Here is a 22,478-nt window from a genome sequence, read left to right on the forward strand (position 1 = left end):
GGCTCTTAAAAAGTCTGTAAAGAAGGCAAAACATGCACTCCCGGTGATTTATTTATGATTAATCCAGGGCAGTCCCTGTGAGTCTATAATTACATATCCACCTGAGCGGGAAAGATGTTTTGTAAACTTAAACCTAATTTCTGTTTGTGTACATTTCCAGCTGTCAGTTTTCCTGAAGAACTAATCCACGCTTCAAATACCTCCTGCCGTTGAGCGCTTATCTGACATGTTTTGACTTGCTAACACTATAGCCTTAAAACTCCTATAAAATAATGTCAGACAAGGGAGGAAGGAACAATTTACTAAACACACACTGGGGTATTATGAATGCAGAGTAGAGTAGTTTCTGACTCTAGTTGAGAGTTGAGAGAGCAGTGTGAACAGCGATGTAGAAACTGGCAAGTAAACCAACCAAACTAGAGGAACATCTCGATAGGATTGAAAATGACAAAATGTGACAGAAAAGGATTAAGAGTGAAAGGAAAATTTGTGACATTTTGCACAACTAACACCCTCAAAACCCACCACAACAACACAGATTCAACTAGAAAAACACAGAATGAATGCTAAATCACCACAGTGAGGAGCACTACAAAATAGGGTAGCAAGAGCATTGCCCGGCCCGAGGGTCCAGTGAAGTCCCAAATTTTATAAACAAAACAGATCTTAAGAATTTTTATGTAAGGTCATGACAGAAGCATGGGAAAAGCAAATTACCCCCAAATAAAGGTTGAGGAATACCATTACAGAAAAAGAGAAAGACTAATAAAGAAAAGTCTGCTTAGTGAACTACTTAACCCATGACAAATCAGTAAAGGAAAAAAAATACCAGGCTTCTCAGGGGATTTACAAAACACAAACACATGATTTGGCACCAAACTCGGCCAGCCAAACAGCAGAGGAGAAACCTCCATCTAGATCTGGAAAATACCGTAACTGTCTGTGGCGAGCTTTCAGTAGACTGTCAGATGGCATCAACAGTGTCTGTTTCCACAGCACGCAAGTCTGCTTCAAATACACCATCTCATTATACACTGTGCTGACAATGCAGCACCTGGAAATTGGTATTGTCATAGTGGGGACGACGGTCTACTTCACAGCATTCACTGAATAGTAATGTAGGTACTGTAATATGACAATAGTAACAGCATCTTGTAGAAAGGCTGCCTGCCAAGTTGAATGGTAAACTACTCTTTGTACATGCAAATTACTGTAATCGGCAACTACATAGAAATATCAGATAAACCTAAAAAGAGTTTTGGATTAGTTTCAACCGCACTTTAGCACAGAACAAATTCATGATGTGTTTGTTGCTGTATGATGTCTTGTATTAAAGACATCATACATTATACATGCTAAAGAGAATGAGAAGATATGCTTTAGCAATGTTGTATAACATGGGACCCTTGAGTTACCTCTTTAGTGGTAATCAAATGCAAAAGTTTAGCTGATGCTGGTAGCTAACCGTCATCACTTCAACTGTATGCTGCAGTCACGTTTAAGTGGACCCAAAGTTCAGTAATCAAAATTATCATTGTGCAAGTTGGTGGCAAAAACATTTACTATTGTTTCAAGATCCGTTGTAAATGAAGGTGTTTTTTAAATGTTTTGATGAATAGAGTGCATGATCAGTACATGTTCAAGCCCGAATCAATTTGAAATATGCAAGTGGACACTGCTAACCTGTAGGAACAACCTTAGCAACAAAGGCTAGGGTACGGACGGCTGTTTTATGACGTCGGTTTGATGAGGAAATGAAGTGTTCATAGAGCTTTTTTTTTGCCACCCTCATTCTGCAAAGACCTACTCTACTGTGCCTCTGAATGGCTAGTACTAGTTGGCTTCATTGGCTAGGTTGGTTAGGTTTAAGTATGAGGAGTGAGATGGTCAGGGTCAGGGTTATAATATTGGGGTCAGAGCCAGTCAGAGGCTGGGTAGGGGTGAATCTTCGCAGAGTGTGGGTGAGAAACAAAATAAAGCCCTGACTTTTTGACTTGTAGGGAGCATTTTTACATACGTTGTAAAAGAGATTTGTTTTGTTAAGTATTTATTGGAAATTTAGGGACACTGCCCAGATTCTCCTTGATTTTCATGTGATTACATGAATCAGTAATTTCAGGGAAAGCCTTTCAGCTGAGGGAACAACTGGTAATTTTGCACAATTGAGGACTAATAATTACCAATAAAAAATGGGACAAACTATTAATTTGGGGGCTACTATTTCACTTTCCTTGTCTTGCTGCAGTATGCATGGGTGGATTTAATGCTTACAGACTTCAGATTACATTTGAACCACAGATGCTTAGCTCTGGCGTGTTTGTAAGAGTCCAATGTAAAGATGATTTTTAATGACAGGCACAAACTGGGTCTTTGAATGATTTAAAAGATGCTGCACGCATATTTTAATACTCCTACGAATCTAATCTATATATGATGAGCTGTCTACTGCTGACAGCATACATCAGTCATTAAGGTGATCCATAAGATCTCTGGGTTGCATTAAGCTGCATATCATCATGACATTAATTTAAGTTTACTATATGTGTATGTGATGTAGATGAGGTGGGATTGTTTACAAATGTATGACATTTTGAGATGTAATAGTAAATGCTCCACAAATTTACCACATTTTGAGATTGTAGGAACTCAATGCCAAAAGAAATACCTCCCAAAGTCTAAACCAAACTCTGTTTAGTCAAATAGTCACGACTGGCCTGTGCTATTCTCTGTCACATGCTTTTTAGTGAACATACGACAATCCCATGTAGGTTTGACCCTCTTTGCTTTTCTGGGACCCGTTCCTCAAGTCGCCCATGTCAGGTGGGCTGCTGGGTCACCAATTACTTGGTGAGGCTGAGAAAGTAGCATAGAGCTGCCCTGAGCTGCCATGTTGTATTAGCTTCATGCTGCTGGCAAGTAGGTAAGTAACGCCTCATTTCAGTTCAGTGAACCTGCTCTCTGTTCTCAAAGGAGCTTTAATACGCTTATGTCCCTCCTCGAGATCAGTTTGTAACTGTGACTATTTATGAATGCTCAGTCCGCCATGTGGATGCAGTGCCACCAGGTACCAGCATTACAATTTTAAAATTTGCTCACTAACTGATTTGATTATACAACTAACAAGTGCTGCACTTAAACTATGAACTTAAACATATTAAGCTGCATGAAGGTTTTACAATTATTTCCCCCCAATATCTCACACTCTTAAGTACCCTTCTTTCAAATTGACATCAGACATCATTGGGTCAAAAAACTTCCTTCATCTAATTTCATAATTAGATACTTAGATAGAAATCATACAACATGCATCATCAACCAGCAGTATTATTTAAACCTTTATTGTACTGTGTGTCACCTCGCCCCCTTTCTATCCATTAGTAATGTAAAAAATAATTATGAAAAGTGATATTAAATTAGTTTTAATATTATGCACAACTTGGATGGAGTAATGGTTCCAAACTTGAGGGCCAGGATGTCTCTAAGGGGTCACAATGTGATTTCAATGGGTCATGAGCTGATTGGTATTCAAACTGTCCTGATTTTCCTCCTGACTTTTCTCAAATTGAGTTTTTAGAGAAGATAATCTCTCTTTGGTTTGACTTATCACCACTCATAGACATGTTCAACTTGTGGCAAGCAGTCGCAAGCAGACACGGTTTAATTTGGAGGGGTCACCAGTCAAAAATGTAGGCACCCACTGTCATTGAAACACTTCCCACACAACTGACACATTAAGTGAACACATTTTCCTCAAATTTAAGAGAGGTGGAGAGGTGGACACTATACTGATAGCTCCCAAAAATTTAACAAACCATCGCACGATCTGATAGAAATCTTTGTCAGGCACTCAGGGAGCTACAGTACAGCTTGATGATCTTTTGTTGGACTTGTTCAGTTTGATTTTTGATCCTGCACCTCCAATCTGACTCTATGAATGAATTCAGTGGGTGTGTGTCTCCCTCCTGCTGAGCTCCTTCTGATTTATTCACAGTCATTATGACAAGCTAAACTGATTTCTATTGCGCTAAGGTCCGGTTCTCACCTTCTTGTTTCTTTAGGAGAGGACAATCCTTTCCAACAGGTGTAGACTTTAGAGAAGTGGTGGGAGCATTATAAAATATCAATGCTGTCACAGATTCATGTTTAGTCAGCAATGATGTCTGAATGGATGATAGTCCTTCAGTCCTGCTTCAGTCTGACAAACAGACGTCACAACAAACAGTGTGATCTACTTTTATTCATTGATTTGATTCAGTTTTATTGCACACTTCATAAAAATCATAAACACTTTGTAATACAACATCACACATGCATTACTGCCATAGCTCTGTGGCTGTAACTGGATTCTCCTTTTATGATCCTCGCAGGGGAGATTCACTGGGCCCTGTCAAACTCACATAATTGCAAAAACAGCATTTCATTTCCTAATAATGGCTCAATGTCAAGTCCAATTCAGTCTGCTTGTTAAGCGGCAGCAATTACCAAATCGTACATGTGCAGACAACTCCTCCAGTGGGTGATAATAAGCCACTTTCTTTGTTACAGACCCTGAACAAACTCGAGGGGGAACACGTGAAGCAAAGATAATGCGAGCAGTCAAGCATGAGTGTATACAAAACCCCACCAATCGTCCTTGTAGAAAACCCCTCAGCTATGACAAAAGCAGGTCCAACTGGGTTAAGGTGATTCCGATTTAATAGTGTTGGGATCTCTAACCATAACAGAATATAACAATAGAAAATACAGCTGCTACTTTGTGGAAGTCACTTCCTTTTGAAAATAAGACTGCGTGTCTCGGTTGATAGACTGCTGGTGTTTATGAACTTTGGAAGTACGCTGAGGATTGGGACGTTTCTTTGTTACGTTTTTCTGTTGCTTTATTTGGGGTTTCTTCTTCAGCGTGACGGTCACAGGTCACGGTACAGCAATGCCACACAGACTTGAATTTGAACCGCAGCCTCTGATGAAGAATCATGTTTGTTGACATGTTCCTCCTTTAGTTTGATTGTGTTCGTTTATTGCTACAACGCTCCGATACTTTCTTATACCGAGGGATCAGAGGGGACATCTGTATGTATGGCATCTGTTCAGTCAGCCAAGTGTCCTCTGCCTGGTGTCACACAGGGGCAGCAGACAACACACACTTAGTTTAGTTTCTACCATTTAGCACGTTTTTACATTGACTTTGGTCACATCATTTTGTTGGTTGTTGATCTTCAGTGTCTAAAAAAGTAATTAACAACTCCAAATGAACCAAAAATAGATGATTGGATAAAATATTGTTGACTAACCCTTATGCAGAAAGTGATGAATATATAAGAAGAAAAAGAAAGAGTTTCAGAACATTTTGGCAACATGGAGATGTGTGCTGCAAAAATGCAAAATCAGTCAAAGTCTGTGGAGCCTTTGGTGCAATCTAGTTTCCAGTCAAATGGTGTTACTACTTCTACAAAAAGTTCAACAGGATCATCACCTTTTTCTAAAATCTACTGTGTAATCTACTTTTTTGTGTTGTAAAGGTGTCTTTGAGAACACAGAAATGTGCTTAACTCTGACTTATTATTTTAGAAAAGTGCATTTTAACATCTTCATGGTAAGAAAAGCACAAAACTGAATGATGTCTGGAATCCATTTAGATGCTTCAGTTTCAGAGTCCTGGTATTGTGCATGCTGGCTCAACGTCCCCTGCATGGCTTATTGATACATTTTAATACCACAGAGTCATCATTAATGTTATGAGTGTTGTGGTTTTCCTTCTATAAAGGCGTGGCTGTGGCTCAGGAAGTAGAGCGGGTCGTACTCTAATCAGAAGATCTGCGGTTTGATTCCCAGCTCTTCCAGTCCACATGTCGAAGTGTCCTTGGGCAAGATACTGTATGAATGTGTGTGTAAAATATTAGATTGTTCTCATGAGCAGGTTGGCACCTTGCATGGCAGCCAGTGCCATCAATGTATGAATGTGTGTGTAAATGGGTGAATGTGGCCTGGAGTATAAAAGTGCTTTGAGTGGTCAGAAGAGTAGAAAGGTGCTTTATAAGTGCAGTTCAGACTGCCACAATAGCTGCCCAATCTCAGACTTTATCATTTGTATTGGACCTAAGTGTGCAGAACCCTCTCTTCTTCACATGTGACATACCTGTATATGTAAATTCTGTGCTCACCTCTGCTCACACCATGGTCACATAATCCACATAATCCAGCATGAGTGTAATCCAGGTGTCAACCATACATACACTACAGCAACTCTGTGTTTCTAAGGGTGTGATCCTTTCATATAGTTTAATGTTGTAAACCCAGTAGTTTTTAGATCAGAGATGAATTGATATGACAAGTTCTGGGAAGCTTAAATCTCCTACTGAGCTATTTGTTTGTTGTTGTCATGAGCTTTTATCAATGAAACGTCTCCAGTGAGAGATGCTCACTTTATAATCCTGATGACATAAAGCCTCCTAGCCTCTCTTCTTTCTTTTTTTACAAGATGAGTGTACTAAACATATCTTCCCTGTCTCTTTCCTAGCTGTGCACAAACGATTTTTATTCAAACCAGAACAGATGATTTATTCGTTATGCTTAATCTGAGCCCACGCAGTGATTTATGGCGTGGTCTGAATTCACCATCCTGTCAAATCAAATCCTCTCAGAGTGAAATGAGGGAGGTACGCAGACCAAATTCACACAACAGAGATGCACTCTGACAACCACTGAAACATTAGAGCACGCTGATCATGGACAAAACATGAATAATGCAGATAAACAAGAATTTGATGATTGGAGGGAATTTTCACATCTGATCATAGAAACATTAATCTCAGCAGGAAATAACTGTATTGAGTTTTTTTTCTTATTCTAATATACATACCAGTGTAGACAATGTCTTGCGAATGTATTATTGTATCACCAAAACAGCCTTCTATCAGCTTAAGAACATATCCAGAGTGAAGGGTTTTATGTCTCAAACAGACCAGGAGAAGTTGATTCATGCTTTCATCTCCAGTAGACTCGACTACTGTAACGGTCTTCTGACTGGACTCCCACAAAAAAGCATTAAACAACTGCAGCTCATTCAGAACGCTGCAGCCCGAGTTTTGACCAGAACAAAGAGATCAGAGCACATTACTCCAGTTCTAAAGTCTTTACACTGGCTCCCAGTCAGCTATAGAATAGATTTTAAAGTTATGCTACTGGTCTACAAATCACTGAATGGTTTAGGTCCAGAATACATGAATGACATGTTAGTAGAATATAAACCCAGTAGAGCTCTGAGATCTACTGACTCAGGTCAGATAGTGGAGCCCATAGTTCAGACTAAACATGGTGAAGCAGCTTTTAGCTGTTATGCTGCACAAAACTGGAACAGCAGAACAGCACCAACTACCAGCAGAACTGAAATCAGCCCCAACTGTGAATATTTTTAAATCCAGGTTAAAAACACTTCTCTTCTCCTGTGCTTATGATTGAGCTCTTTCAAAGCACTTTAAATTTTAATCTTTCATTTGCACTCTATGTCCTTTTAATGATTTTAAAGCAAATCATTATTTTATGCTGCAATCTTATTTTTAATGCTCTATTATAGTATTTTATTTCTCTCTCTTTCTATGTTTCTGTACTTTGTTTTTATTATTAGTGTGTGTGTGTGTGTGTGTGTGTGTGTGTGTGTGTGTGTGTGTTTAATTTTTACTGTTAAATGTTTGTTTTATGTAAAGCACATTGAGTTGCCACTGTGTATGAAAGGCGCTATATAAATAAAACTGCCTTGCCTTGCCTATTTATTCTCAGCCAACCGGGCTTGAATCAATGTAAATATTTGTGGTGCATTTTCTCAAATAACTCACCTTTATTGAGGTTTTTCACTTACAAAATGCATGACCACATGTCTGAATGTGAATATGGTAATTACTCTTTTCCACCATGTTGAAACAGCTATACATTTACTGTATTACTTGGAGCTGCTGGATCATTTTGTGATGCATTTAAGTGCTTTTAACATGTGTGTTGACTGAAAAATGTTTGTTTACAGGTACGAATTGAACACATAAGATTTAAAGGTAGGGTTGGTAATCCTGCTCAGAAGCACTTTTTGTTATACTGGGTGAAATGGTCCTTCTATTATTAGAGGTATCAATACATCATGTCTTTAGAAAAAGGAACGGAAAAAAATCAGACCTCTGTGGCAGCCACAGAACTGATAAAACTCCGACCAATCCATGCTCTCCGCACCGAAAAGCAAAAAACAATCAGGTGCCTTCACGTCTAGTTCTGCATCCGACCCCCTCTCTCCCTGCCTACTTTGCGCGTGCAGACTTCACCTGTCGCTGTTGCCGGTTTGTGGGGGCGTGGCTTGGACGGACTCACTGACGGGAGGGGGAGCAGCGGGGTGGAACTTAGAGGAGGCAAGAGGACGCGCTATTTTCAAATCTTGCTAGCCCTCGTGCTAGCTTTCCAACTTTACCAACCCTACCTTTAATACTTAATTTGGGCATCTCAAATATTGAGAACTAACATTATTACTTTGCAAGAAGGACAGCTACTTTTTCTGTAAAAGCACAAAGCCCCATGTGATAAGATCTTTACTTCCTGGATGTATTTCCTTTTGAAACTGGGTGGTGGGTGGGGAAAACCAATAGGATTTCATGAAAGGAGAGGAATTCACTGTGATTCGTTAAGAGGGGCAGAAGGGGTGGGATCTCTGAAAAAATTTGGGATGACCTTACTGGTTCAGGAAGTGACAACATTTCCAGGTAGTTCAAGTTTCCTTTCATGTGGTCTTCAAACATTTCTTTCATTCACAAAACTTTCCATGTGTTTAAACTAATTTGACACATGCACATGTCTGCTGACATCACAGGTAAGAGTCTTTGCTCGTTAAAGTTAAAGAAAGTTTGTCCATATTCATGTGTGATGTACTGTTAAGAGTTGGATTTCTAACCTGTTAGTAAACACATGGGCCTGTATGGATGGCAGTGTGATCATCTGCATTGATCAGTCATGTCTGGTTTGGCACAATAAAGAGGCAACACAATGCTTTGTTTTGTTTGTTGTATTACTTTTATTCTGCACTTGCCAAACAAATCCATAAATCATTTTTGTCAGTATTTTCCAGTGGAAGAAACATCTTATAATGTGGTGATCTAATATGATTTAATATCCCATGGTGTATTCTGGTGTTACTGGATCTGCTTGGTGATCCAGTTCATGTTTAGGTAATGACAGTATTTGGAGCTTTCCCCCTGTATTTATAAGAATAAACTGACTTTCCTGTGTGGAGGTAAATTCATTGTGTCAGAGAGTAAAAAAATGTTGGCACATTATCCGGTGTTGTATTACCCTGCTTTCATATTTCGTTTCTTATTTGAGCTTGAGGCCTTGAACCCAGTATTTGAAAATAATTTAAAATGATCTAAAGTGTACTTCCAGGTGTTTATTTGTATCTTGCTTTTTATTATTTAGTCTCACACTTTTCCCCCACACATCTTTACACTAATGTGCTTGAGTATTGTTTGTTTCACTGCACCTTCACAGAACTTAACTCATGTCCCCTCTTACATCATCACTAGTGCCTGCGTGCAGGAAGGTGCGAGGGCTCTGAATGCTGTATGAGGAATGAGGCAGCACTTTGTGACATCATGTTACCTGGACAGAGGCTTTTCTGTGGGTGTTTGTTACTCAATGACACGTATGAGTAGATATATTTTTCATTTCGATGATGGGAGATTGTCAGACTTTTTGGTAGAGCAGAGAAAGGTCTATTTTTAACTTTATATATATATATATATACACACATATACAGACAGGTGACAAACTAAAGACCAGTACAGGTCTGAATGCTTGACCCCTACAGTGAGGGCATTTGGTGGTTCTGATATGCTGTTTGGGGCTGACATGGTTTGGAAAAGAGACACTGCAAATCAATACAAAGTTGTCCTGAGTGATCATCTCTATCCTATGATGAAACATTTCTATCCCAATGGGAGCTGTCTCTTCCAGGATGACAATGCCTCCGTTCATTGGGGCGGGAGGAGTACTGAATGGTTTGATTATTATGATGTGAATCATAAGCTATGGCCGTCACCGTCATCAGATCTCAACCCACTGAAGCAGCTCTGGCAGCACATGATGCCACAACATCTTACTATGACGTTTTATCTTGGTTTTCCTTTAATTTGTCACCCGTCTGTATATATTGTAGTTATATCTGTCATCCCTTGCAATATAGTTACATACAACATACATAGATTCAGATTATCTTAATATTATTATTTTTTTAATTAGTAATGTTGGTTAGGCCTTTCTTTTGTAAACAATGAAATATAATGTCCAGGCCACCTCCACACTCCAATATTTTTATACAAGCACTCAATTTACCTTACATATTGATCTTCTAGTCTGAATCTGTTCCAGTCATAATTGTTGTAGAGATATTCACTTGGTAATGTTCGGTTTAATATCTTATTTTTACAGTAGCAGTGTGTTCCAGAATCTCACTCGGTGTATATTTAATAAAAGCCATTACAAAAGCATTTAAGTTGTTTCCACAGGATTAATAATGAAGTCATTTTGCACCCATGTGTTGCAATACTTCAGCTCAGTTAAGATTTAAGCTGTTTGTTTTGTACTGCCATCACAAATCTGATTTTCCAGATGGTTGTTCAGAATCAAAAGTATTTGTAAGCATATTTCTTGTCTTCTGGGGACACTGTTTCAAACCACAGACACACAAGATATCACTGCTGTACTGAATTTTTTTGGACATTTAGCATTTTGGATAGACTATCTGTAGAGGACACAGAGGAGTTATTTGTCAGAACAGTGTGTACTTATAACAACATGTTTTTATAAGAGGCAATCAATCATGTTGCTTTTTGTGCTTTTAAATAAGTTTAGAAAGACCAAATTCACTCTTAGCAAAAAAACGACAGAGGAGACTAATGTTAGCATATTCAAAGTCCACTGTTCTTTACATGTGAGCCATTCTCAGAAAAGCCCAGTCTAGACACAGCTGAATTTAAGGCCAGAATAAAACATAAAGCGCAATTGAAATAAGTGTTCTTGATCTTAATGCACATTATCGCTGTGTCCCAGGGATAAAACACTTAAAAGTCAGTCATGAAGAAGAGAAAGCCTGAGGGCTCTTTAGGCTGGGTACATGTCCATGATGCACCCAGCTACTTTAGCTGTCATGCTGCAATATCTCAGAGCCTTCGCTGGGTGCACTGATGCTTGGCTTAAGCCATTTAGCAGCGCCCTGGTTAACTGAAACCGACAAAACTTCTGATTCCAGCCTGATCTTAGAATATCACCCCTGGCGATTGTGAAGCTGTCTTTGCCCATTTCATCCGGCGCGGTCCCACAACTGCATTTGTAGATGACAGAAATACAGAATAAGATGCCTTATGATCTTGCAACTGTTGCCTTGAGAATTAAATTAAATGGAAAACATAAAAAAAGAGTAATCAGATCGGACTGACGGTTGTAGAGGGAAAAGGGGTGAGACTCATACCATCGCTTGAAGAGAGTGCCAGACTGTAGGGCGCAGAAGTGCCATAACATTAATAAAACAAGACGGCATTTGGCCACTTAAAGCCAATGGGAGCTCCAAAGGGTAAAGTGTTGGATGATTTCAGGCTAATATTGGCCAAGAGTTGCTCTTTGCACATAGTAGTTGCCCAGAATCATCCAGATCAACAATGCTGGGTGATGAGATGTTTTACAGCTGAGTAGAAATGTGAACACTGGTCATTTGAAAAGTCAAATCTGCTCGTGACACTGGACACAATATCATCGACAAATATAATGTTACTAGCTTAAAAATGGCTGCTGCTGCTTCAACATCTCAACTTGAGCTGATCATTTCAGTACTGTGCCATTTTCTGCATGAACCTATGTGTCTAAACACGAGCAGAACATTTGCAACTGGTAAACCACTGCACAGCTGTAGCAGTGGTTGTCAATTTCATGCAATATAAAAGGAAATTCTTTATACATCATTGTGTAGCTTGCATGCTTAATCTTGCAGGCACTCATGCTCTACTGTAATAGACGCAAACAAGTATAATAACCTGAAAAGGAAGCATAAGCAACACAGACTTCATTCAGTGAGCTTTAAATCTTCATTTCCACATCAGTTTGTGTTTGGGAGATGCTCATACTGCACACAAGCACATAGTTCTTTAAAAAAAACACATCCTCTGGAAGCAAAATCTTTTACCTTTGGGAGATACCGACACATGACAGTAAGCTTAGCTGATGCTAATGTTTAAATTGAAACCCCAACTGGGTTTGTGCAAAAAGACAAGAACATGTTCCACTTTCATACTTCATACTACTAATATGAAGTATGTACATACAATATTAATATATCAGCATTTACACTGTATATATCTAGTATTCTGATTTTGTCACACAAGGAGTTAACATGTGCTTTGAGGAAAAAATGTCTGCCAACTAGTTTTTTTCCACAGATTTTAACACATCTCATGGTCTTCCTCAGTGCATGGAGTTTGTTGAGTCGTCATCACCTGACCTGCAGTTTGACCAAAAATTACGGACCAGGAGCCAATAGACAGCCATGCAAGGAGGCCACCCATAGCCGAAGAAACCTTGTAAGTGGACCATTAGTTGATTTAATTTTTTAAAATTTATTTTGAATTGTTGAACACCTATACAATTTTGTACAATTTTTCACAAGTGTTAAAACAATGTGGGCAACCTACGAATATAGAAGACCTCTGTCAATTAAAGTTAACCAAGTTAAATATTTTTGGGTTTTCCAAGATCTTCCTGATAACTGTCCATCTAACATTTGCAATGAGTTTGTTTTGCGTTTGGTTGCATGTTTTTGTAAATCACATTGTACAATAGTGGTGTTCATCAAATGCAGTGAAAACATTACCAGCTGAAAAACCTATTTAGACTTATGTAGCTAAACACATCAAGATGAGAACATAAAGGCTGACCTATAAAAATAGAAATCCTTCAAATATACTAATATTTTTAATACGTAGCATTTATTTTGTGTACTAATGTATTACACAGTATTGTCTGTGTCACCCGGCAGAAATCAGACATCACACTCCAGCACAGCACACAGACAATTTGTAAAACAAATGTAGTTTATAAAGGCCAGTGTTTTCGTCACAGCATGTTCATGCTAACAAGGTAATTAAGCATAGTCCTGTGCACATGAACTTTTAGCTTGTATTAGTAGTCAAAGGAGATCTGCCGTTAGGTGCACCAAGCTAATTATGTGATGATAAATCTTCTATGGCATGAGGTAATTTCTCAGTGCTCTTTAAAGACAGTAGAGAATATGGCAGATAACTGCTTGAAGCCTTTGCGAGTCAGCAGCAGCTAAGCTAAATGTGGCAGCAAGTGTCAGGCCAAATCAATACACGCTTCCCAGGATTCCTTTGGTGCCATAATCCAGGCTGTGGTGGGCACTGACCCTGGGGAGGCCCAGCCTCTTGTTTTCTTGCCCTGTTTTTTCAAAAGCAGCTGCACTTATGGATATGACAGCACTGAGCACAAGCTAATTACCTTTAAAAAGAGAGCAGAATTTATGCTATAACGCGCTTAGCTCATATCTGAGATACGTTGAAACCTTTTATCTCAACATTGGGCAGCTAACTAGCCTTTGGGAAGTTGGTTATAGGAAGGTGTTCAGAAAAATTAGGGATGACCTCAAGCTCAAAAGCTGCATTGTTTTTGCAAGCTGTGGCTGAGCATTTTCCTTTTGAACTCTATTTGTAGATGATTTATGTGTCAAGTATTCCCTTTGGATAGCGTTTTGGTCAACTCTCTCACCTCTGCAGTTTACAATTTGACTAGCATTAACTGCATTTTGCAGATATTTCTGTGAGAGACGTCCCTGGTAACTTCCAGCTGATTTCACAGATCCCATTAAGACATAATCTTGTATTATCTGCCTTTAAAATAACAGGAGATAATCCTGGCATCAGGCTAATCATCCATGAAATTGGGGAGTCTCCTTTACTAACTGGATTCCACTGCAGCAAAAACTTGGTGCAAGTTAACACATGACATGTAGAGTGTAGAAGTTACGTAAAAACTATAGTTTGCCTCCAAGAAAGTGCATTCTTAATCATTTATACTATGATTTTATATACAAAGTTGATGTTTTTTGGGGATATTAGAATCCCTTTTCTTTATTGTATCAGGGATCACTGACTACAGATAAAGCCTCTTTCCTTCACCCATCTTTTAATTCAGGATGAGTAGTTGGAGGTGTGGGGAAGGGGGGATTTCCAGAACATCACTTCTTCTCTTGTAAGCGGTGCTCACTTACTTAAGCCATCAGCCACTCATTAAAAATGTAAAATTAACGTTTTTAAAGTGGAACATGATTCGGCTCTGTGCTCAGGAGGCAGTGAAGCGCAACGCTTGCATACGAAATGCATTTGGTCATCCCCCTGGCAACAGAGAAGGAAAAAGGTGCATTGAGTGAAACAAGAGCAGATTGCTTTTATTCTTTATTTAGAGAGTTATTCTAGACAGTGAGTCACAGATGCCCTGCCACTGTAGAAATATTCCTGCTCAATTGAGGCTGTTGGAAGACGATGTTGAAGGCTAAGGTCTCTGTGGGGTAGTATAAAAAGCAGTCGTGGATTTTTATGCGCTTCAGACATGCTTTTGTATTTGTAGATATGTCACATATTTGGACTGTTTGACACTATATTCCCTCCTGAGATGAAGACGATGTTAACACAATAACATAAATAGACTGTTCTGAGAGCGAAATTCTTCCTTATTCTGGATGAAAAAAAGCTACTATGTTCAAGTTTGATACAAATGTGCTCTCATTCACACTAATGTTTGGCCTCAGGTCCTGGCCATGAGCCTAAATCTACTTATATTAATGTGTTAGGTATGTGTTGTGTTAATGTTTTCCATATTGTCAATTTCCTGCACAAACAGTGTAACCAATTCCTTCAGGACTTAATTTACATTTCCCTACAGTATGTTTGTAGGTATTAGGCCAATATGGGTTTATTACCAGTGTTACAGTATTTGCACATACTGTAAGTTGGTGGATAAAAAACAGATATTGCAGTACAATAATGTTGGCGGTAATTTAGAAACAGTTTTGTCCACCAGAGAACATGCTTGTCATACTAGTGTCCTACCATTTTATTCACTTCATTCCCGCAGAAGATGAAGCCTGCTAACGTTGTGATCTTGGGACTAAACTTTTTTGTCCTCAAGAGTCCAATAGCAGTCGGATTATAGTTTGCAAAATGTTTAATGAAGCTTAGACCCAGGTGACGGATATATCTTTTAAGCTCTCAAGTGTTAACCAAGAAGTAAATCACCCTCCCACTACCTTTTAATACAATTTGTGACCCAAAACAAACCAAATCACTTCTGTCCTGAATGTTAAATGCATTGCTGTTCTTCTTCCTTCTTGGCTTTAGCTGTTAATCAACTGAATCTTCACACTTGATTACAGCTTCCTGAAGCTCCTACTGTGGACTTTTAAGTAAAGAGCTTCTTTCTCGTTGAGAATTTAAAGGCACAAATCATTTCCCCCCTCTTGTCATCATCAATCATAATTACACAGCAATTTCTTCACCTTGGATCAATTTGTGCCACTGAGATCAAACAGCGGTGTTAATGGGCGCCCAGATTTCTCTAAAGGTAATCTATATCATGTGGTGTGAGCAGTCGCCTTTCAACCCTCGAGTCGGCTCATGCGGTATATTGTTTGTCACTGAAATGGTTTTACCCTGCAGCTAAAATGTAAATATATTCTTGTATCCAATCTGTACAGTATGTTTATCACCTGCTTGGTTGATTATTTCGATAATTGTGGGTGTTAGGAATGTAAAAATAATACAATAATAATGCAATCATTTAGAAATACAACATTAAGTGATTTTAAAATGAATATTTAGCATAGAATACTAAGTTTTGCATGATGAGATCTGCTTTTTAAGTAAGGCTTCTCTCCTAATCAGTATTGACGCTTGAACAAGCCCTAATCATCATTGTTTCAGTCACAACATAAACTGGGTCTTCAAAGGTTTCACCCATGGTGCAATTACACCAAATTACTCTCACCAGTGGAGTCAGTCAGGGGCTCTGTTTCCCAGTCATTCTGCTGGTAAACAGGATGTTTCACAATTGATTTTCATGAAACTTTGGGGACAGGGTGGTTACAAACAAGGAGTGTAATAAGACACTAATCATACCGGTTGGGCAAAAAGGGGTGTAGCTACGAGCATGGCTTAATACAATAAGGCATATTCATGGAACCCATTCTGTTTGTCTATCAGTAGGCATATGAAGATGCAAAGCCTTAAATACTGATTCAATCAAACCACAAAGAGACCCTAAAGTGTTTACTTACAGATGAACTGAACTTCAAATTTCACAAAAACGAAAAGGTCAGCCCATCAAAATTGCTGTTTAATCAAAATAAAATAAAATCCAAAAACTGCTATTAAAAGGACCAAAAGAGACTTTTCTTTTTCTTCCCCCCTTTCTCTAGGCTTAAATCTGTTTTCCCTGATTGCTAGAAAATGTTCAACAATGTGCAACAGCACAGAGGAAATCCACTGAGGCCACTCCCACACAGAACACTGACGTTACCCGAGTCCGCAAAACGCCAGAGAAACGTAAAAGGTACTGTGAGATATTCCAAATTCAAAAACTGTTATTGTTTCATTGTGTTTTATTCTCCCAAACTAGACTAATACTAAAAGAAAAACTAACCATGAAACTTCATCTATTAATTTGACATAACAATCCCAACCTATGGTCCATTTACCATTTTCTTCTGGACCCTTTTCAGCTGTATCACATGACCTTCCAGGATGTACAAGATATCCTAAAAGTACTACAGGGGGACTCGTAACAGCTACTGAGTCTACATACAGTATTAACAGATCCATCTCTATCTATGATGAAGACCATGTGATATGGCTAGTAAGTGAACCTTGAGCTGGCTCGTCTGTGTAAAAAAAGAAAAAAAAAAGAAAAGGGATTTTGTTTTTTTCTAAAGTTGTCTGATATGCCACACCTTTGTTTAGGCACACTATGAACAAAATGCATTATTATTATTATTGATGTTATTATTTAGAATAAAAACTAAAATTGAAATGGTCAAAAGCTCTGAAAACAAACTGAAAATACGCTTAAAATCATAAAAAAATTTAATTTGGCATACACATGCTCTCTTAATGTGAAACAACTTGGTAAAATCTTGCATAGAGTTGGTGGACTACCATTTTGCACCTTTTGCCTCGAACAGGATATGTAAGGACAACATAAACAACCACAGTAAGTTAATTGTTGCTGGTTTTCTTCTGTTTTTTTGCCAATATAAGAACGATACCGAACACTTGGACAGTGAGTTAAAGATCAAGTGTTCGAGTCTTCGGCCACTTTCATTGCAATATTCCAAATGCGCATAACCACATCATACAATCACTGTGCTTAAATGGCATTAGCATGTTCATACCCAGGAGGTGTAACATTATAGTGTTGGGAAATACTGTATGAAACAGACTGCTGCAGATGAAAGGGTGCAAGCCCATCACTGTTCCTTACATAATATGTTTGTAGTTAGCAGGGGGCCGTTGTTTCTTACCCCCGTGTACTGTAGTTTAAGCGCCCTGTCACTTTAAACTAGTGTGATTTGAAATTTTGCTGGGTGACTGCTGAGAATGCTAATGCCTTAGAAGTTGTATCCTGTGGCTCTTTTGGCTCAAATCAAACCCAGAGAGGCACAAGGAAGAGCCAAGCAGCAGCCATCCCCACTTGAGAGAGGCTGGTAATGTAATCCTTCAAGTTAGTTTGGGATCACAGAGTGTGTAATACAGGCCTGACACACAATTCATTTTTCATCACTAACTACAGAGAGATGAAGAATGAAAACCGCTGCTCAATTTGTGCCTGTTTACTTGTTTCTGAAATAGTCGCTTCTTTGAAGGGTCTGAAACGCACAGACGGCCTTAATTTCTGCATGCTGTAATTTCGTTGTTTTGTTTTCATGATGTTTTGTCTTCGTTTTCCCAATTTCATGAAGTCTGAAATACTTTCTTCTTAAGCCAGCTGTTGGCTGTTAACTAATGATGATGGCTATTTGGGGGATAATTGATCATACATTTAAGTATGCACTGTTCATGTTGACTGGACAGACGGGAGTAATTGCAGTTTATTCATTTGTTTAATAGCTTTTGGAGACTTAAAAAAAAAAAAAAATCCCAAATACTGTCTGTTCTTGGTTTAGCAATAGCCAATTAATAAAGGTGATTTAAATGTGATATTACTGCACATATTTAACTGGAAATCTTTTCTGCCACCGCTCTTATTCTTAAGAGCTCTAATTAATGTTCAGAAACAATATTGCTTTCCAGGGACTGGGCTCATATATTAAAAACAAAGAATAAACAAACTGATCAAGTGTATACCTCGACTAGTTTGTCTGTGTGATCTGTGGAGGTCATGAATACAGTGTTTGTGGCTGCGGAGGCTTCCAGGAGATTTTGAGATCAACTCTCAAAAGCCTCCACTGCTGACCTGATGTGACCATTAGGAGCACCAGCCATGTACATTGTACTTACAGATAAACGTTTTCATGATCATAGACATACACATAATATGGCATGACAATGCAGTGATCCAATTGTTTTTTTTAATTGTGAAGAAGATGAATGCAGCTGCTCCGAAAGGGAGTTGCATGAGCTGAGATCACATTTAAATAACTGACAACAATATTATATTTATATGTCCTCACCAGAAAATCAGAGACCACACTACTTGTTATATTATAATATGGTGAAAACCTTGCAACAATCACACAGATCTGTGTAGCTATGAACTTGTCCACTTCACAAACGCCAGGGTAGACCTCATTGGGCAACACAACACAACTCGGTGAGCTTGTGGCATTTGGCATTTGGAAATATTTTCCTTTTAGTACATGACTAGTGACGGACCTCTGCATGACCACCCACTTTGAGATGAAGACATGGTGCGACCAATGGGCTTGCGAAAATCTTTCAAAACGAACTGGAAAAATGGAAAATGCATTCTTTTCATGATCAAACTTTCCTTTTCTTGCTTGTACACTTGTACAGAGCTGGAATGTTGTTCTGTTGGTGAGAAGATGGAAAGACGGTAGACATTTTATCAGCCACACTGTTGGAAATCATCTTTGATTTCACCACACAGTGCCAAAAAAACACCACTGACAATACAGTACACAACATCAACATTTTGTTGTTTGTTAAAATGCAAAAAAAAAGTGGAAGTAACAAATTGTTAAAGAATGAATGATGCAACTGCAATTGTTAAAGATTTTAATATTGTTTATCATACACGTTTGACATTTACACTGAGGGTGCATTTTCAGCGTCAAGCTGCATACAGAGAGATTTTCCATATGACCACTTTTGCTGCCTGAAAATTCACACGCTGACAGGATTTTGAAAAAAAAAATCAATTTAGCACAAGATGAAATATTCATGAGTAGCAAAGTTTAGGACACACATTCAGGATACCGCTTGAAAACAGGAGCAACATCAACATGACGGCATGCTCTATCGCAGCACGTAAGGATACATGGCCAACAACATTATTGTTCTGTTTGTATTGGCTCCTGGCAAAAAATATCTGTCAGAACAACTTTGGTGTTTTGCAGCTTAGAGGAAACACAATGAATTTTTTGCTCTTGTTTGTCACTGTTTATCACGATCACTATCATTTCCAGTGTTGCCCTAAAATTATGACACAATATGAATTGAAAAAAGGCGAGGGCAAAACCGAGAATATGCCTGGACTGTGTATGGTCAATGTATGAATTTGTAGCCAGTTTATTACATGGATAATCAGTTCTAGTGCCTATAATGAGAATTCCTGGATATTAAAAGTTCATCTGCAATTTTCTGTAGTGGTCCTGGTAATAATAAGTACATTATATTTGTTGTTAAGTGTACTGAAGTAGTATATGCAGCTACAAGAATAATACTTTCCACTCATCTTGGGATGTTTTATTTGAAAAATAACTTATTTTAACTTTAATCACAGTTATATACATACTTTAATCATTCCATATGATCTCAATCGTAAACATCAGCCACTGTGTTGGTCTGTCCCACACCAAAAAAGAACATCAGGTTGGGCTCCAGAGGATGAACAGGAGGGAAGCCATGTTTGGTGAATCCTCCACCTTGGTGATGGGGGTGTATGTGGAGACAGGTGCCTTCAGGCTTCTCGGCTCCACCACCGCTCCCTCCTGATCCTTCCTGATGGCAGAAAAATGAGGCCACAGAGGATTTCGTCTGGCTGTAAGGATAAATGGGAGCTGATGTTTTTGGTCTCAATGTAATTTATACTCAAGGTGAGACCGGGAGTGGGACGAACATTAGATTTAAGCACGTCAACAGATTATTTTAGCACCCTATGTCTACCAGAGAGGTATATAGCATATGCTGAAACCTGTTACGTTGTATATGCTAAGATGCTATACATGAATACAAAGGCTGATATCACATCTACAGTACAGTTGAGATGGCACAACTGTTTGGCGAACTCCACCACATAAGACTGCACGACACTTTTCACAGCTAATATGACGGCAGCTGTTCTGTTTCTACTTTCATGTTTGTTCTCTGTGACTAGCAGCTTAGGTCAGGTCTGTCTCTCCCACCACAAGGCACACAGCCCTGTAACGTTATCCACTTTTGTCGTCTTAAAGGCTCAGTTTTTCTCCGTTTTTGGCAGCTTATGAAAAAAAACGTAGTTCTTAGTTCTTCACCCTGTTGGTAATGCATTCCACCACACAGCAGCTCTTAGGCGTTTTTCTGGTGTTTGTTAGCAGTAAGAAGTGACGAGGAGGCACCTTCACACAGTGCAAAGTCAATGGAGAGCTTGAGTTGTTTTTTCCCTCCAGGGTGGGCGGGATTTAATTGCGCTCTAACTGGATGGTGTAACTTCATCACTCAGTGACGGCGAACATTTTGGGTCATAGGGTTGCCCAGTTTTCGCCCAGTCCAGCCAAAAAAGCGAGATTATAGGGTGTGTTGTTCAGCTTGTAAAGAGAACAAAAAGTAAAATTACACAAGTACAGACACTTCTTAAAACCTTATTCAAGTGTGCATTCAGCAATTTCATTAAGCAGCTCATCTGCTCAGAGCTCGTCTGCGACTTGTTATAAAAGACTTAATTTTGATACCGCTATTCTTCCCAGTGATGAATAACTGGTTTCTAATTTCCAAATGTGTGGGCGTTTAATGAGGCCTAAGACATTTTATTCTCCTGCTGTAACGCTGTCTACAAAATTGTGCGCTGCAGAGTGTAATCATGCAATGCTATCTGGCACAGACACTCTCTGGCGGCAGCGAGGCAAAACCTGCAGCCCAGAACTGCTCCACTTAAGGGAGGCTGATGTGAAAGGAGCAGACAGGCGAGAGTGGAAGGCCCTCCAGTCATGCAAAATGCAAAGGAAATATGACTTTATTACAGCTCCCTAATGGTGACATAACAATCTGTTCAGCCACTTCCCTCCAAATCTCAAAGCATTTTTTGAAGAGTGCTTCAGTCTACAAGATAGGATGCGTTTGAAAACTTCTCAGCATGAGTGAGGTTAAACACAACTGGGTTTGACAAACTGCTTTAAACAGCTCATCTTTCAGTGATTTTAATTTATTTTTTGCTTGTTTTTTATTTCAGTCGTCATAGGGGGAAAAAACAGGTTATGAGAAACTGTATGAAGGGTTTCTGTAATGCAATATGTGCTGTATATGTAATATTATATTACTCGTCAACCCCTTAAATAAATAGATCAACATTCAGATATGTTTTTTGGATTGCTTTCCACTTGTTAACAACTATCATTACAGTAGGATCTGGTGGTTGTATATGATTATTATGATTCATCATAAAGATTAAATAAATAGTTTGACATTTTTGGAAAGAGGGAAACAAACAAACAAAAAACCCACTTCCTAGCATAACAACTTTAAATGTCTTTAATTAACACTTTGTTTAATCTTTCACAGACAAATAGTAAATGTAAAAATAAGTTCTAACTACTTTTTGATAAAGAAAAATCAATGCAGTACTTCTTCTATGCAGTGTTTTCGGCTATAGCATTAGGTGCCCTACAACATCATTATGGCGAAAAGGCTCTAAAGTTGGTGTTTGGTTTGTCCTTTCTGGGCTACTGTAGAATGGCAGTGCAACATGGTGGCCTCCGTGGAAGAGGACCCACTCCCTATGATATAATGATGAGAGATATAAAGGGCTCATTCTAAGCTAACGAAAAAACAACAATTCTAATTTTCAGGTGATCATACACTTATTAAAACATACTTATAAATATTATATTCAATTTCTGCCAAGTCCACTAAATTCTACACACTGCACATTTAAAGTTAAGTTTTAAAGTGACATTTGTGATGACATCAAGGAAATCAACAAATATTATCTCACTTTCTTCATCCCTGATCTCTAACTTT

Source organism: Scomber scombrus, chromosome 23 (genome assembly GCF_963691925.1).
Source record: "Scomber scombrus chromosome 23, fScoSco1.1, whole genome shotgun sequence".
NCBI lineage: Eukaryota > Metazoa > Chordata > Actinopteri > Scombriformes > Scombridae > Scomber > Scomber scombrus.